Genomic DNA, 13858 nt, shown 5'->3' with positions numbered 1-13858 from the left:
AAAAACAATTATTTGTTTTCGTTGTAAAAAGTGGGCGCGCACACGCGTACACAAAGAATCGAACATTTCCTTAATTCATTCATTGAAAAAAAAAAAAGGTGAATTAAAATGCATTGCATATTTTAATTCAACATTTTATTTTGATAAAATATCTTTATTTTTATTTATTCAATATTTTTATTTCAATAAAATTAATGATTATTTACTTTCATAATAAATACTTTCTTTTAAAGTTTTTTTTTTTTTTTTTTAATATTTTCTGGTTATATGTTGGAGATTTAAAAGTAGCAGAAACTGTTAAAATCCAAACTTTTTTTTTAAGTCAAATATTTCGATTCATAAATTAATTGAATTTATTATTTCAGTATAACATTTAAATAATTTTAGTCAAAGAAAAATTTAAATTATAAAATTGATTAATTCCGAATTATCTCCATTGTGACGTCATCCAACAAAGCATTCTGGGATTTATGACAGTGACGAACGCAATTTAATAATTTATAAGGAGAGAATGTAATTAAAAACAAATTTAATAAAAACGAATTAAAGAGAAAACATTACTTTTCGAAACTTAATTTAATTCAGTAAATGTTTTGCGTATTTTTCAATAACTTCATTTTCAAACATTAAAAAAACATAATTAAATTTTGGACTATCTTCTCTTTTCTCTGCCTTTTGGTCAAGATCAAAGTGTAGTATCTGTTCTTCAGATGCTGCAGTGCTGCACTTCTATTTCTTGTTCTCTTTCGGTGGAGGAGAAATCCTTCACGACTGAGACAATTTTTATTTTTGTACCTTTTCTCCACGTTAAAAAACGACCCTGGTGTCTAACTCTGCCCCGTGGGGAGGCATAGTAAATAGGTACTGTAACTCTTCCGAAAAAAAAAATATATGCCCGATTAGCTAAAATGCACATCGCCGTTTTATTTATTTATTTATTTATTTATTTATTTATTTTGTTAACGGAAAGTAATTAAACCGAGATATATTTTGCTATTATCTCCCTTATTCATTTGTTCATGTCATGCCATAAAATATTTGGTACTTGTTTAATTTAATCAAGACATTAAAAAATGAAAATATTGGAGAAAAAATATATATTGTACGTACCTGTTATGGATTTAAGTTCTCATAAATAAAATTTCACTTAATTGGATCAAGTACTTTTTTTTTTTTTTAACAGAGGAAAATTAAATTTTAATGAGATAGATCTTTTGCGGACGAGGAGAGGGTGCCTTTAAACGAAAAAGAGATTAACAAAGGACAAAAGCATTAAAAATTTTTAAAAAGGACAGAGAGGCTTTGTAAAATAAGTGAAAAAAGCTAAAATATTTATCTACACATTTTTTCTGCCCATGTTTCAAAATAATCTCGTCAACTTTTTGGAAGCAGTGATTGGAATTATCTCCCCTGGAGACCCCCTCCTCATCCACAAAATAGGCAAGATGGCAGGATACGATTGGTCTCATTAAAATGTGATTTTCCTCTGTTAAAAAAAAAAAAAAAAAACTACTTGATCAAATTAAGTGAAATTTTTTTTTGTGAAAACTTAAATCCATAATGGGTACTGTTACGTGTATAAACAATACCCCCCCCTTTAGGTGTAACTCTCCTAGTAGAGGTACACTTCCCCTACTTACCTCCCTTGGCCGGCATAACTCACCTTGGTGTGGGGGTCTGTAAGATAGCCATTATGGAGAATAAACTACGATATGAATCTTGTCCCTAGCATCCATGTTTGTTGTCCATATTATATGCATGTCTACACACATAACATGGTGGCAGATTGTGGTAAAAACCGAAACAAGTCTCCTAAACTATGAAAACAACTGCCGGTCGTCATAAAACTGAGTAAGCTGTTTTTTTTCTTTTTCTTTTTTTGTCTTCTCTGCTATGTTCGACGTCCGTACGGACGGTGACGGTGTCTGGTCTGTTTACTGTTGACTTCTAGTGCTTACTAGCATCACTTTGTCACTGTGACTATTTATCTGTCCTGTTTACACCATCAAGATGTCTATTGATGACACGACGGCTACTACTACTACTGTCACTAATCTCTCTACTGGTATGGCTGGTCTACACATGGGGGCTCCTGAAAGACTCGTATTCGGCGGGAATAAGGCTGATTCATGGAACTTGTTTTTCAAAAGATGGTCCAACTATGCACTGCTAACCCGACTTGACCGAAAACCGAGAGAAATACAAGTGGCAGTGCTAGAAAACTATTGAGGCGATGAAGCTATGAGGATATACCAAAGTATACAGTTTGACACCCAGATACAGACCGCACTGTACAAGATATACTACAGGCTTTAAATGAATATGCTGTAGGAATAACGAATGAAACTTACAAGAGGTTTGTTTTTCGTCAGAGGAAGCAGGAGGAAGGTGAAGCTTTTGATGTTTTCTATAACGACTTAAGACTCCTGTCACGAAGCTGTAATTTTTGCTTCAAATGCTATGAGTCGATGCTCAGAGACCAGCTTGTGGAAGGCATCCGGAATCAAAACACAAAGCAGGACCTTCTAAAACTCCAAAACCTTACCCTGCAGAAAAGTGTAGATATTTGCAGGGCAGCTGAAAAGGCCTCTATACAAAGTCAAAATATGGGAACAGAGGATGCTACTGCCCGGATAATGAGGGTCAGTGAAACCAGTAAAGCTTGGGAACCAGCTCAAAAGAAGAAATGCTCCTTCTGTGGTTACTTGCATGCAGCAAAGCGCAGCAGATGTCCAGCTTTTGGTAAACGATGTAACGCATGTATGGAGAAAGGCCATTTTGAGTCAAGGTGCCCCAACAAGTCCAGTAAAGCTATGGGACAATGGAGCAACACATCAAAGAATAAAAAGTACAGTAGGCCACGACCACATGTGCACCATGTCGACACTTCATCAGAGGATGATGAGGGAGAATATACCCACTGGGTGAATGCAGTGAAGTCAAATAAGAAGCATAGGAAAGATGCCAAGTGTCTCATGCTCCTCGACAACCAGGAAATTGTCTTCCAGATTGACACGGGCAACCATCAACACACTTCCTGCAAAGTTTGCAAATGAATTAACACCATACAATGGGGTTCTGACAATGTGGAACAAATCTCTTTTGAAACCACTCGGAATATGTCACAAAAATGTTAAAAACCCTAAGACGAACAAAACATATTCAGTTCAGTGGAGTTTGTCGTATTCAGAGACGAATACGACTGTCAACCCTTATTGGGCCTACCTACAAGTACGCATATGGACCTGGTTGAAATAAAACAGCAGAATTTCCACCGTGTTGCAGCAGTTAACATGGACAATAACTACCAGGAGGTGTTTGATGGAAAATTGGGAAGACTACCAGGAGTTGCAACCCTACAACTTAAGCCAGAGGCTATTCCAGCTGTGATGGCGAACAGGAGGACACCTGTGGCGGTACGACCAGAACTAAAGAAGGAACTAGACAGACTGACAAAAATGGGAGTCATCGAGCCGGTATATAAGCCTACTCCATGGGTTAGCCAACTAGTCCTCACAAGGAAGAAGAATGGAGCCTTAAGAATATGCCTGGACCCGCATGAGCTCAAGAAAGCACTCATGCCGGAACACTACATCATGCCTATCCTCGAGGATACCCTCTACGATATGAGGGATGCAAAGATATTCAGCAAGGTGGATCTATCTTCAGGATATTGGCATGTTGAACTTGATGAAGCCTCCAGCAACTTGACCACATTCCAAACATGTTTCGGCCGATACCGTTGGCGTCGACTACCTTTTGGTCTAAACTCGGCAGCCGAAATATTTCAAAGGAAGCTGGTAGAGCAATTCCAGGACATGAAAGGAGTCATTATCATTGCTGATGACCTGGTGATTTATGGAACTAACCAGGAGGAACATGACAGACGACTTCACAGCCTTCTAAAAATGCCAGACAATAGGGATAAAATTAAACCCTGAAAAGTTAAAAATAGGCCTAGACGCTATCGTTTTCATGGGACATCGCATAACCAAGGAAGGTATAGTGGCTGACCCAGAAAAAATCAGGGCCATTACTGACATGCCAGCACCAGAAACTATTGGAGACCTACGTAGATTTCTTGGCATGGTAAACTATGTTGGGAAATTTATCCCCAACCTGACGACAATCTTAAAGCCCCTCCAAGACCTAACAAAAAAAGATGTCACATGGACGTGGTCAGAGGCACAGCAATCGGCTTTCAAGACAGTCAAAGATATGATATGCAAAGCACCAGTGCTCTCTTACTACAACCCACTTAAAGAACTCACACTTGAGAATGATGCATGTGAGTATGGGTTGAGAGCAGCCCTGATCCAAGAAGGGCAACCAGTTACCTATGCAAGCCGAAGGAAGATACGCCCAAATTGAAAAAGAGATGCTTGCGGTGGTATATGGTCTGGAAAAATTTCACCATTACACGCATGGAAGGAAAGTGAATGTCCTCACTGACCATAAACCACTTGTGGCGATCTGCCAGAAGCCACTAGCGAAAGCACCTAAACGACTCCAAAACTTGCTGCTACGGGCTCAACAGTATGATTTCTCTATCAGATACAAGCCAGAGAAAGAAATCCCATTAGCAGACACTCTCTCACGTGCGCCCATAGACGAACCAAAATCAGAAGAGCTCATGACTGTAAATAATTTGACGATGCATCCAATCAAAGACCGCAGACTTTCTGAGATCAGATTCAAGACACTGGAGGATCCTATCATGAAGATATTAGCCGAGGTTATTGCGACAGGCTAGCCCAGTGACAAAAAACTGTTGCCCGACTCAGTAAAACTTTTTTTTGACTACAGGGACGAGTTGACAGCACAAGATGGACTAATACTAAGAGGACAAAGAATAGTCGTACCTCAATCTATGAGAGCGGAAATGAAACAAAAATGTCATGCGGGCCACCTAGGCATAAACTCTTGTCTCAGAAGAGCGAGAGAGCTATTGTTTTGTATGTCCGCTGAAATACACCAATATGTCCAAGCCTGTGCCACATGTGCAACATATGCAGACTGTCAACCAGCGGACCCCCTCATAATCACAGAAGTACCAAAGAGACCCTGGCAACGAGTTGCTACCGACATTTTCTCATGGGGTGGAAATGAATATTTGGTCACGGTGGACCAGCATAGCAGTTTTTTTGAGGTTGACAAGTTGAATGGCTCAACGTCAGATGCAGTGATCAGTCGTCTTAGAGGCCATTTTGCTAGATATGGTATACCAGACATCCTCATTTCTGATAATGGACCCCAATTCTCATCTAGCATGTTTCGGAAGTTTGCAAAAGATTGGGCGTTTACTCACGAAACAATATCCCCTGGGAACAGTCAAGCAAATGGTGCTGCTGAGGCAGCTGTGAAAATTATGAAGCGTCTAATGCGAAAGTGCAAAGCTTAGGGAGAGGACCTATTACTTGGGCTACTGAACATGCGAAATATACCCACTGAAGGTCTCAATACTAGTCCAGCACAGAGACTGCTAGGCCGACGGACAAAGGCAACAGTACCAACCACCGAGGCCCTACTGAGGCCCAGCTACACTTACTCACATTATGAGGCACAAAAGAAAGAAGATAAGAAGCTGAGGCGGCAGGGCAAAGGCAGAGAACTGAGCCAACTTCATGTGGGCAGCAATGTCTGGATCCAGCCTCTAAGACCTCACGCAAGAGAGTGGGAGGAAGCCACGGTAAGAAAAAGGTTGACTGGTCGGTCGTACGAAGTTGAAAATGCAAGCGGACAACAATACCGCCGCAACCGTCGTTTCATATGCCAAACAATACAACCAAAACACTCTTTCCCCATACACCAACCAAGAGGCACCATCTACAACCACTCTGAGATAGAAAGACTCACCCCAGACAATGCAACAAATAGACAAAATGAGATGGAAACACCAGCAGATCAACAAGACCCAAACGAGAGAACAATATCACCAATACAGACAAGATCGGGCAAAGTCATAAGAAAGCCTGTCAGATATTGTGAATGATCTACCTGAATTTTGAAAAGGACACACTTTCTCTCTTCCCCTGTAAGGAGGGAGATGTTACGTGTATAAACAATACCCCCCCCTTTAGGTGTAACTCTCCTAGTAGAGGTACACTTCCCCTACTTACCTCCCTTGGCCGGCATAACTCACCTTGGTGTGGGGGTCTGTAAGATAGCCATTATGGAGAATAAACTACGATATGAATCTTGTCCCTAGCATCCGTGTTTGTTGTCCATATTATATGCATGTCTACACACATAACAGATACGTACAATATAATTTTATAATGGTAAAAGACAATAAACCACGTCTTGAACAATCCGTCGCACATGTTTTACAACAAACACATACTCACTGCAGTTGTTGCCAGTGAGAGATCAAGAAATGATCAATTAATAAAAGTCTTTTCACATATATGTGGTCTTGTCGCTTCCCATGTGTGTGTTGTGGTTGTTGACTATATGTATGATCGTCTAGTGGCTCATGGAAACTCGGGCTATTGAACTCATGGAAACAAAGAAACTTGTTGCGGTTTTAAAGGTAAAGAAGTTTGTTCACAAAGGGAAAGACCAAAATTAATTCCTTATAAAAGAAAGGCTAAAAATTCATGGATGGAAACACTTGTTGGCAGTTTTAAAGGTTTTATTAGAGCGAGAAGTACTTCATGAGAGGAGAGATCAAAATTAATTCCTTCTAAAAGAAAGGCTAAAATAAATTTCTTATTTACATTTCTGACTCAACCTTAAAAACAATCAGCAAATGGACAGGTCTTGAGGAAATTTTTCTTAGATTTCTACATTGTCAGCATTTCTTGTGCACCAGCTTTCATGTTGTAAACTGCCTTAAAATTTCTCAAAACTCTGTCATGTCTTCATTTATGTAATATCCCTGACACTTGCTTCTATCACACTAGATGGACTGGGTTCATTTACATTCACTGCCAGACCATTCCAACATGTACTTATGTAACCCTTGCCAAAATCCATACTAGTTAACATAATTTCTACCTACCAGCATTAGGATCTATATAACATATCATCACATGAGGATAAATATTTATCTTTCTCCCATCACCTGAAAAAAAATGGACAGCTCTCTCTGCATTTCCCAGAAGGTGCATCTCAGGTGAGTAGTATAACCCACCCACTCCTCAAAGAGAGAAGATACAGCCTGGGATGGTGAACCTCCTGTACAGGACCAGCATTATATCGCAATCAACAAGCAAAAGGCTATTTCAGAAATGGCGTAGACTTTTTTGGTGCCGACGGAACAAGTCCCGAGGTGAGGATGGTTATGCTCAGAGCATGTAGTCAACAGGTGACAGGCTTTATGGCTGTTTGGAGACTCTCTGTCTGGTCTGTGAACCCCCAAAATCTAATGATAGTCATAAACAATTCTGGTAGAAATTGTTAAACCGTATAGCCTAATTCATAATCATGTGACGTAACAACCTCATGTTTAATAGGTTGTATGTCAGTTGTGTATGCAAATAACTGACTTGCTGCAGGTAAAAGATGTTCGGCCAAAAGAAAAGCGGCCACTCCAAAAATTGGAAATATCTCTGATTATTGGATTTGGTCACCCAAAATTTTATTTCTCTTTGAAAAATGTCTTTGTTCTGGTTATGAACTTGTGTTCTAAATACATCAATTAGCAGCACTCCTTTTCACTGATACCGTAATTTGCATGTCTTAACTTCACTGTATTCTATCAGATTCAAATAATAAGCCATGCCTCAATGTAGCACGTGCATGGCTCACCTTCAAAAAGATAAATTCTTCTTCAAACGGCTTGCTTATATGCGGCCTGAGATCATCTAATTTGCATATGATCAGTGAGAATTCACGTTAGTTCATACAACCACATAAAATCAACTGGGCATCACCTTTCTGTTTTTTTCTATCATTCAGCTGCTGAACCCTACAAGAAATACAAACATGTGGGCGTTTTTGAGGCAAATAATTTTCACTGATTACAATTTTATCTACAGAATCACTGCTAAAAATAATGACCGAACCCCCAGGCATTGGGTTTTGATGTTCATAGATTGGAGGCAGATTAGCTCATTTCAAATGAATATCGGCCAACCATTATTTCAAGTGGTCTTTCTGGATGGTTGTGGTGAGATTAGATTCCAATAGATTACAGAAGATATATAAGAGATGTCAATCAGATTTGGTCCTCTGGATATCTCAGTTTGGTTTTTGGGATTTGAGGTGGTAGGGTTGGTGTGCCTTTCAGAGATCAGCCTTTGTTGATTGAACCATTGGACTGATATTTTGATTTGGTTGAGCTAACAATTACTTGTTTGTAAGTTTGTTGTTCAAAAACGAATACCATTGATCCCAAAATAAATCTGTTTCTTGTATTAAACTGGAGTTGTGGTTTTATTTGGAGCTAGCAGTGTCAGCGATGTGGTCTCAGCGCTGTATCAGTCGTCACCTGTCAACATGAGCCGTGTTGAAATGCACTGACATTTTGAAATGAAAACTGCATCTACTTGGTTGTGCTTGCTTCTCTATGTGTACAAATCTGGTACACGCTATTACATGTAGGGAGCGCAAGAGCTTCATCAAAAAGAACCCTCATTCATTCTGCCACAATAGCATGACTGGGTAGAAGTCCTAAGTAATTTGCAATTATATTTTGAGTCTTGCTCACACTGAGGATTGAATTTTTTTTCTACTATTCGCTATGATTGTACCAGATGCAAATAGTTCGGGATAGATTTACCCCCTTTTTTTATCTTACATCACATACTTGTATGGAATAATTTCCTTTAAAAAAAGGACAACATCCTCCATGTACCACGATCCCAGATATGATCTCTAAACTACAGTTTTGACCATAAAATAGTATTTATTTTTTATCTCCTTACATAAAGTGGCTTCATGTCTTGTCTGAGTGATTTTGAGTAAAAAAAAAATAGTTTGAAAGAACTTTGGCTTTAATTATTAATTTTGAGTTTAGCAAATAAAATAAAATCGCAACTCCCGTTTAAAATCAATTTTTATTTTGGACATTACAATCATGCTCGTTGCCAAGGAGAATTTTTAACCCGACTCAATCAAAATATAAATCTAAAGAACATAATCCGTTAGCTAAGCCAAAGGGTCTAAACTTGCTTGAAGTGGCACACAGCACACAGACCCAACTACTTGACAAATACCAGAAAATCAAACTGCTTGTGTCAAACCCAGAGGATCAAGTCTGATTGCTCTTTACCCATCTTCTGGAATACATGTAGTTTTAACTAGAAAGTTAGATGTTTTTCTTCTTAGTGATTCCCATTCAACCACCCAGCTATCCATTTAAGATAATAGTTAGCCAGTATTCACTTAAAAAGGCCTATCTACTGACAATCTATGAACCTCATTTTTTCATTATGTTTCTGAATTTTTGAGATGATTAATAATTCACATTATTTTGATTATTCACACTACTGTTCTTATCTTGAGTGTTATTTTCACAACATTTCAGCCGATGGAACCTCCAACCTTCTTCAGGTATAACTTGTCAAACCTCGGAATCTTTCTATCAAACTTAGGAATCTACATGGAATTTCAAATGGAACAGTTTAATCCATGGGGTAGTGTAACACAATAGTGGCTCCAAAGACTAAAACTGTTTTCATTTGACCAGTAGAGGGTATGAGAAGACTTGAATCACATTAAAGATGGAAAGAACGTTCGAGATCACGTTAGAAGCATGAATGACGTTCAAGAAGATGTTAGAGGACATCGCAGTGGTAATGACAGAATGATGAAATAAATGTCGCTGTACAAAAAAAAAAAAGAAAGCAAGTTGAAGTTCTTTTCTATTCTTTGTCTGCTTTGCGACTGAGGCTACAACATGTTGGTTCTTGGACAACATTACACAACGGGAATTTAAACCTACCTTTTGAGAGTTTTTCATCCCAGAACCAAGTCATGATCTCTGCGGGTACCATGAAAAGATGTACCACCGCTGTTTTCAGCTCAACAAAAAGAAGACTGCATCCTCTGTCCATGTTTCTGCTCTGTGGAACAAACTATCAAAGCAGGTTGTGATGATGACAACAATATCAAAATTTAAAACATTTAGATTATATGTAGATGTAATTAATTTCTGTATTTTTACATGGCTTGTTGCACTTTGCTCTTTTTTTTTTTTTTTTGACAAATAAATTTGACTTGATTTATTAAAACTAATGGTACTGCTCCAAAACCTGACCAAAGCTTACTATAAACTGCTGGAAAAGGAGAACGTAATTAGCTAATCAGTAATCAGTTGTCAGCAGACACTATTTTCATTAAGAAGAAAAAAAAAATCACTTATTTGATGCTATTCTTGAAAAAGAAAAATTGTTTTCAATCATAGTTGTTTCCATGAAAAAAAAATTGTTTTCATTGTTACAAAAAAAAAAAAAAAAATTATTAAAACTACTTGATGAAATGAAATGAAATTTTTTTTGCAGAACTTCATTCCATAACAGATACGTACAATATAAACATTTTTTCAATATTTTCATTTTTTAATACCTTGATTAAGCTGCACAAGTACCCTTTTCCGATTTACCCTTAGATGTTGTACCTACTTTTAATTATTTTTTACCATATTATCCTATTCCTTCATTCTCATTTCATTTCTAAATGTCATTAAGCCAGTTTTTTTTTTCTATATTTGCTTTTTGTATAATTCTGGCCCTTCTTTTCTGATGAGATGTTTTTAGCTTAAAAATGCAATGATCTTAAGAGTTTTTTCTTAATTTTCCCCTTTAACGTTTCCTTATTGTTCTGATACTATAATAAACTTTTCTTTCGTTTAATATTATTGTTTTGCTCCCCTTGATAGTGTTGAGATTTTCTTATCTTGATAAGTTTTGCTTTGTTACAGATTTACTCTTGGATAACAATTATATATATAGGGTGGAATGATAAAATTGTCACCCTAGAGAAGAGGATATGATTCCATTTCCTTTTGATGAAAGCCATTTTTTTTTAGGGGGGGGGGGGTTATTGTTGTTGCAGACAATCTACTATTGGCCAGTTCTGTACAAATCCCAAGAGCAATAGGAGCTTTCTATCATGTCTGAATCTTCTCTCTATGTCTGAAAGTGACAATGTTCAACGAGCAAGATCAGAGATGTTAGGGGACATCACAGTGGTAACGACAGAATGACAAACTAATGCTCTCTACTGATCCAAGTCATGACAACAGGACCATTGCCAGCACCCTGAAAGCACAACTGGAAGTTTCTGGCCACGGTTATGGTCTTTGGTGTGGTTTCAAGTGAGGGTCACATCATGCCACCTCACATATTCAAAGTCAGCTTGAAAGTCAACACCAAAGTGTACCTGGATGCACTGAAGAGTGTGGTGATCGCCTGGTGCTATCAGGTGGCCACTGGCAGACCCGGAGTGTGGCAACAGGACTTGAAGCAGATATACAAGTCTTGACTTCAGAAGGAGTGCTACGACTTTGTACCCTTCTCTTACTACCCCCCTTCCGATCTGAATCTACTGGACTACTTCGTTTGGTCATGCGTTGAGAACATCACCAACATGACCTCCCACAACACCAAACTCAGCCTGACCGCCACCTTCTGCAGAGCTCCTGCCGACGCTTGTGGAAAAGGCATGCTCTCAGTCTATGTATCACCTGTATCAAGGTGGTGATTGAGGCTGAAGGAAGCTGCATTGAATAGATGTCAGTTCTACTATGAAATCAAGTTACGTGAATTGATGTTTTCAATAAAAGTTCTAAAATAAAGCTGTAGTGTTGTTTCCTTTAGGGTGACAAATTTACCGTTCCACCTTATATATGATAGAAAAAAAAAAAAAAAAAGAATCCTATTTTGTTTTTCATTCCAAATTTGTGTTTTACAATTTTTTCGATATTTTTCAGATGGTGCAGACAGCTTGAGAAGGATATTCTTTCGATACCAATAAGGATTCAACTGGATGTTAAACTACTACGCAGCAGCAAATAGAAATAATTGAAGCGTACTTTGCCACAAAATCAATTCTTCTGATGCAGTGGCAATGCACAAAAGATTTTGGCAGGAACAATATACCTGATAGGAAGACAATTCTATGTTTGATGGCCAAATTTTGGGAGACAGGAAGTGTGGTAGATCACCACAAAAACCAGTGGTCAACATCATTCAGCCATAATTCCTGACACTTAAGATTTTATCAGAACACCTTGAGGAATCCGCCAGAAAATCAAGATGCCATATTTCACAAGAAACTGGCATTTAAAGAATATCAGTTTGAGGATTCTCGATGGTGACCTTAATCTCTTTCCTTACAAAATTCAGATCTTGCAGAGGCAAACTGATTACAGCAAGTCAGAACGAGAAGCATTTTGTGAAGTTATCAATCAAAGGACCTTGACTTGTTGGATTCGATTTTCTTTAGTAATGAGACTGTCACTTAAGTGGGCATATGAACAAGCAGAATAAGGCCCATAAATGTACTTATTCTCTTAATGAACAGAAAGTGACTGGTGTGTCATGAGACAAAATGGCATCGTCGGGTCAAACTTCTTTTAAGAGGAGAATAAGATGACAGTATATGCAGACTGTTATGTTGTACTGATGCCTGCACTTGTGGACTTTGCTTTAGTAATTCATAAAAATAAAACTGGAAATAAATAAAATCCGGATCGTCATTTTTTTTTTTAAAAAAACATTTTTATTATCGTTACTTTCGGCATTATTTAAAACGTCTCTTGCTGCAACCTGTCCATTTTAGTCTGGCACGCGTTTCTCTTTCTTTCGACCACATGCTAGGCACAACTGGCCCATTCTCATTTTCGCTTTTTATGTCTCTCCTTCAGCGTTGACGTTTCTCTTAAAGCATGTGGTGCATTTTTTCTCCTTTTTTTCTTCTTACGCATACTTTGTAATTTGCATATGCATTTTTTTCTGCTACTGCTGCTACTAATCTCTTCACAGCCAGCCATCCTTTGTTGCTGCTGCTGATGCTTCCCCATGCGTTCGTGCATATGCACTATATTGCATGCTGATAAGGTTTCAATTTTAATCAGATTTGAATACAATCTCCCATCATTCAGCTACTATTTAGAGGAAAAAATGTCAAAAAATCTCCAATGGGAAAAATTTGAATTCTAAAAATAAATGAAGTTGCATTTTTTGGACTTATTATATGTGTTTATATGTAACGTTAGCGTCATTTCATATGTGTTTACATATAGACATTGTCGCAATGAAACCAAGACAAAAAAAACAAAACTTTTTTTCTTTCAATTGAACATTTATTTCTTCGCAAAGGGAATGCCACCTTGGCATTGGTTAGGCAGCTTGCGTCTCGGTGACCCCAAGAGCTAAGACGGCGGGAGATTCGTCTCCTAGTAGGACCACCCATGCCAGACAGGTCGACGAGTAGAGGCCAGACTAAGAGTACTCCACCTACTTTCTGGAAAGGTTGGGCGTGGTGTCAGTACCCTCACCTCAAAAAAGAACTCGCGACAAAAGCATCCACAGGAACCTAAGAGGCTCTGGTTCTGGGAGAGGAAGGTCCTGCACCTAGAGAAAGTATGATGTGCTGGAGTCAAAGCCAAAAGGATGCTTAGAAGATCTGGAGGTTGACGCTAAACAGACTGGCTATTCCTGGGGGGAAGCTGGAGAAAATCGACCAAGACCATGGACAATGGTGGACTGTTGCAGATGGCCTATACTCCTCTAGGGACTCGAGACTGTGGAGATGATGAACATTTATTTACAGGTACTTTCCTGTCTGGCATGCATCTTTTCCTGTCATTCTCATGTGATCATCGGTCTGTGCACATTCTTTTTATAACATTTTTCTCTCTTCCTTTATATATAAGAGTGCGCCGTGCGTATGGCGGCTGGATATAAAT

General features: G+C 38.4%; 1 pseudogene; it reads left to right on the top strand.

Moving 5' to 3' along the window:
• Positions 1-659: 659 nt before the first annotated feature.
• LOC145259390 (U2 spliceosomal RNA) lies at positions 660-875 on the top strand (annotated as a pseudogene).
• The last annotated feature ends 12983 nt before the right edge of the window (positions 876-13858 follow it).

This window comes from Euprymna scolopes, chromosome 34 (genome assembly GCF_053919585.1).
Source record: "Euprymna scolopes isolate OS-2025 chromosome 34, ASM5391958v1, whole genome shotgun sequence".
In the NCBI taxonomy this organism is placed as follows: Eukaryota; Metazoa; Mollusca; class Cephalopoda; order Sepiida; family Sepiolidae; genus Euprymna; species Euprymna scolopes.
The sequence above is the reverse complement of the archived record's forward strand: the minus strand, read 5'-3'. Positions and strand labels throughout refer to the sequence as shown.